At 49.2% G+C, this 5,136-nt stretch overlaps 1 pseudogene; it reads right to left on the bottom strand.

The window, feature by feature from the left end:
• Positions 1–2,716: 2,716 nt before the first annotated feature.
• On the bottom strand, positions 2,717–3,560 carry LOC126526598 (uncharacterized; annotated as a pseudogene).
• Between the last annotated feature and the right edge of the window lie 1,576 nt (positions 3,561–5,136).

Here is a 5,136-nt window from a genome sequence, read left to right on the forward strand (position 1 = left end):
AGTAAGGCTACCGTCATTGCAGTTCGGCGTGCGATCAGTAGTTTAGATTATCAATGACTCGAGATGCCAACGCAAGGGTAGATTATTTTAAGTGGCTAGCACATGCGCCTTAGCCCAGTCAATATCATGTCCTTCTGTTAAAGAATGCTTGGCAAGAGTGTTAGAAGAAACTTTTTGTTTTTTGAAATCATGACAGTGTTCCTTAAGGCGCCTTTGAAAATTGCCGGTGTCGCTGATGAAGACGTAACTACAGTCCGCAGAAGGAATGTTATACACCAAGACCTGGATATCTTTCTTCCGGAAGCTTGTGTTTGCCATTTAGAAGCACGTTTTTCAGCTTTTTCGCTGGCACATGTGCAACATGCACATCAAGCAAACGATGTATACGGGCCAAGGCCTCGCTAGTACCGCGAGCATAAGGTGTCGCAGCACGTTTACGAGGAGCACATGTGGCGGAGGAAGCACTATGTGGCACTAGGCACTCGGCGGGATACGTGGCGATGCAGTGGGGCCACAAATCAAGTAGGGTAGCTGTTCCGTGAAAATTCAAGATGAACTGCTACCAAACCTTTTTATAGGTCTTTAGGAGAACTGCAGGTTTGTTTCGAACGATGTATGACCGATGCGGCGACGGAACGTTTGTGGCAACCAGGATGAATTGACATGAAGTTCATGTAGCGTCCCTTGTGCACATGTTTTTGGAACACATTAAAACGAAGTCCTCTTCCTTCACGATGCACCCTGACATCTACAAAAGGCAAGCGATGATCCTCCTCCAATTCAACGATAAAATTTAGGGCGTGGTCTATCGAGTTTATATGCAACGAAAAAGCGTCTACGGCAGCTTACTTTACCACACAAAAGCAGTCCTCCACATATCTAAGAAGTATTCTTGGTTGCGGCACGAACGTCGCTAGAGGTGGGCGTTCTACTGCTTCCATCGTTAGGTTTGCAGCGGTGACCGACAGGGAGGCTCTCATCGGCATTCCCTAAAGTTTCTTGTAGAATCAGCCTTGGAAAACGAAATAAGCATTTTCAAGCAGAACTGCTAAAGCTTGCGCAGGTACGTAACTTCGAACGGTGTCCTCTCGGACAGCGAAGCGTCATCTTGGAGGGCAGCAGAACACACGTGAACACGGAGGTCGATCGGCACACAAGTAAACAGGGAGGTCGCGTCGAACGACACCATGTTGTCGTCATCGTCAAGCCTAACTTTGCATACTTTTTTGATAAAGTCAATCGAATTAGGCACATGTGTCGAGTGACAGCCCACAAGTGGCAACACGACGCTGTGCAAGTACTTGGAAAGGCCCTGAAAAGGAGACTGTCTGTAATCCATGATTGGCCGCATTGGTAGAGCAGGCTTGTGTATCTTGGGGAGGCCATACAGACCTGGAGCGGAGCCGTTGTGGGAAAGGAGTCTATAGTAGCGATGCTTATACCTCAGAGGGACGAAACGAAACACATCTGTGAGTAACTTTTGCAAGTCTTTCTGTATTTTACTGGTTGGGTCCTTGTCAAGACGAGAATAGGTGCTCTCGTCGCGCAGCAAGAACAGCATCCTTTCGACGTAATCACTCCGATCCAGAAGCACTGTCGCGTTGTCTTTATCGGCTTGGAGGATGACGAGGTCATCGTTTCCCCGAACACTGTGGATCGCCTTGCGCTGTTGAGGGCCAGAGGTGACACGAATTGTCTGGGACGAAATTTCGACAGCACAGGTCTAGAGCAGCGTTGACCCACTTGACCTCCCTTACATTCTTGACAAAAGAGAGGTCTGGGGTATTGTGCCATCATGTGGAGTGGCCCCTCCTTGTGGGGAAATCCTTATCGATGACAAGGGTCAAGTGCACTTCCATCGCAGTCTGCCACAGCTCGAGTCCCTTGGGCGTGTCATGGGTGCACCCCCACACTCTATGTAGGGCTTTGAAATCTCCGACGACGACAAGGGGGTGCCCACCGACCAGGCTGACGACCCTCTTGAGAGAGTTCGCTCTCGCCCTGCGATAGCTGGGGCTGCAGTATACATTGAGGATAGAGAGGCTGTTTCTTCTGGGGCCCTTTCTGGGTGAGTTCACGAGGATTTCGGTCATGGCGTACTCGATGTCATAAACAACTGACTCGTATTCGGAGGAGTCGGACTTTTGTTGCGCGAGGACGGCGCAAGGACGACCCCGCTGGCGTCTGTATGTACTTCAGTTGCAGCTGTCGGGTCGAAATGGCAAAGAATAGGTGGATAGGTAAAAAGACGACGCAGCCTAGCAAACGCGACGTCACACGCAGGGGACCAGGAGGAGAGGTCCGCGCCACCACGTAGGATCTGGGTCAATGGCGACATAATCGATGCGAAATTGCGCACAAACAGCCGCCTTGCAGGGTCTGATGGTTGTTGATACAAAATTCTATTAGAAGGAGGCGATTGGAAGGGGGACATCGCTTTTCTGTTCACAGAGTTGTTGTCACTCACGACGTACACAACCCGGTACCCAATCTTTTCCAGCCCGCAAATCATCTCTTTAGGCGTGTTGTGCAGGAACTCCGCCTCGACTCTGTGCACTGGCACGATGTGCGCAATTTCTTGGAATATGCAAGTCAGGATGCGCAAAATGAACATGAGGGCACATTTTGCAGCTTCATTTGTGTTAAGCGCAGCGCCGCGAATATTACCCCTTTTGTAGTCAAAGTAGGGTTTTATATGTATTTCTGTCTCTATGTATTATATGTATTTCTGTGTTTCTGTGTCTATTTCTGTGTCTATTTCTATGTCTACCATAACTGTGACAAAGCGCTGGCCATCTTGCAGTTCAAAAATTGTTCTCGCCATGTAGTTGAGGAATGCATCGCTCTGATGCTCTTGTTGAGGGCTCATACCATAAGACAAGCACACCGATCTGATCGTCACAAGATGCGGCAAGGTGATGCTACCATGGCTGAGTTTGTAAGCGCAGGCATGGGGCGATATAGTGAAAAGAGTGGAGCAGAGCACCATGAAATCACCAGAGTAGTGTCTGCGCTGTTTTTTCGATACGTACAAGGTGACTTGCTCTTTCAGAAATCGAATGCAGTCGGCGTCGTGTTCTGCTTGGGACGTGGAAAACTGATACAGCCGTCAACAAACGGTCCCGGAAATTTTCGCGACTGATTTGGACATCCGGTCACCGTGACACTTCTCGATGCCTTCGAAGAGTTCCGCTATGCCCCTTTTACTGTTAGCAATTTTGGGAACCAACAGATTTGCGGCTAGCTTTCTTACGGCGGTTTTCACGACATGTAGCGCCACGCTGAAGTTTTGTTTCACGCAAACACAGTATTTCAGCCACGGTGCTTCATCGCCAACGATGTGAATGACAAGCCTTTCATTTTTTTTCGATTACGTCCCAGAACTTCATCTCCTGTTTCCTCAAGAGGTTGGTAAGCTCACTCAAAGAATTGGCTTTGTCCTCCTCACGTGCTCTGTTAAAGGCCTCATTGGATTCAGCGATGGCTTTGTGGGGGGCAGCATGCTCTATGCGCGCGCGCTTGGTGTCTGGGGCTTCCCTTTTACCAGCTTTCCTAGACATGTTGCTCGGACCATAGAGTTTCCTAGAAGAATTACTAGAGGGAACTCTGGCGCTAGTGTCTACGGGAGCTGCAATGGGAGTGGTTGTCCCAGCATGGGGATTATGGGAAGTACATGGATTTGACTAAACTTCGTCCTTTTGGCTTCAAACGACATTGTGACTTTAACTCGTCATTTTCAAGAGTATATTGCGGAATAAATAATTAAATAAACATAATTAAAATTGCCCGACGGCACGATTCGAACACAGGGACTCTAGCACAGAAGCCTGATATTGAAACTATTAAGCCACGGACGTACGTATCGACAAGTGAATGAAACGCCCTTATGAATTTATCGCGGGCATGCCAGCGCCTTGAGACGCTTGGCGCGTTTCGATTTGGTCACCTGTACAAGCTCAATCATTTGCAATTAATAGAAACTGTACGCGTTCCCGGCCTCTTTCGCACTTCGAAGGATATAAATTGCGCCGAAATATACGACAATAATATTTATATAGCGTAATATACAAAGCCACAAGAACGTCTGAATCCACAAGCACGAAGATCAGACAAATCCATGTACTTCCCACCATTCCCATGGTAGGACAACGACTGCAGCGCCAGAGTTCCCTCTAGTAATTTTGTAGGAAACTCTATGGCTCGGACAGCTCGGGAACTTCGACGGTACAGCGTTCGGGCGAAGGCGCACATGAGATAGCGGCACTGTGATGGCGCGACCAGCTGCTTGCTCGGCCTGCGAGGCTACTCGAATAATGTCCTCCTCCGTGAAGTTGGCATAACTAGAAATAAATTTTATTTGCAATGAGCAAACCCATGGGTACTTGACCTACAAAAGTGGCGCTTGTGAGCCAGGTAAACTTCTATGTATAACTTCTTTCAATGAAATCGGAGCAGCGCCAACGAGGGTACGCACCGAAATGTGGGACAGAGCTACCAGCGACGCCGTCCATGTTTCCCCGCGTTCGCGCCGAACGCGCGCAGTTTACGAGATGCGATTGCGCAAGCACGAGTAAACAAAAGTAAACACAGATCTACAACAGGAACCTGGTCAGAAATGACGATAGTGATCTAAAGAAAGGAAGGACGCTTGATTCAGAAATGTTGCGCGATGGACAAGAGGCAGTGACTTCGGACGCTGCACGGCGAGCGAGCCCAACTCTTCTTCCACTGTCTAAACTTGCCCAGCCGCCGTCAGAGACGCTGGCTGCAGTTACGGGCACTGCACGCGTTCGGCGTGAATGCGAAAAAATGCGGATGGAACGCGGACGGCGTCGGCGGTAGCTCTGTCCCATCTTTCGGTGCGTTGCTTCGTTGATGCTGCTACAAAATAACAATGCTATACAAAAAATAAGCTTACCCTGGAATTCTCGGCGACTAAGAGGTTTTCCCGCGGCACAGCACGTATCCAAGGGTTCCTCAGTGTTTCCTCCCGCGCGAAGTTGAACACGTGCACCTTCGTGTCCCCGGTGTAGTTGCCGTGGTATCGCGGCGCACGTAATTTGCACGGACTTTCAGCGTCCTTCCTTTCACATTCCTAAAGCTCGCAGGCACGGAAACACTCACAGCAACACGCAA

Source organism: Dermacentor andersoni, chromosome 8 (genome assembly GCF_023375885.2).
Source record: "Dermacentor andersoni chromosome 8, qqDerAnde1_hic_scaffold, whole genome shotgun sequence".
In the NCBI taxonomy this organism is placed as follows: Eukaryota; Metazoa; Arthropoda; class Arachnida; order Ixodida; family Ixodidae; genus Dermacentor; species Dermacentor andersoni.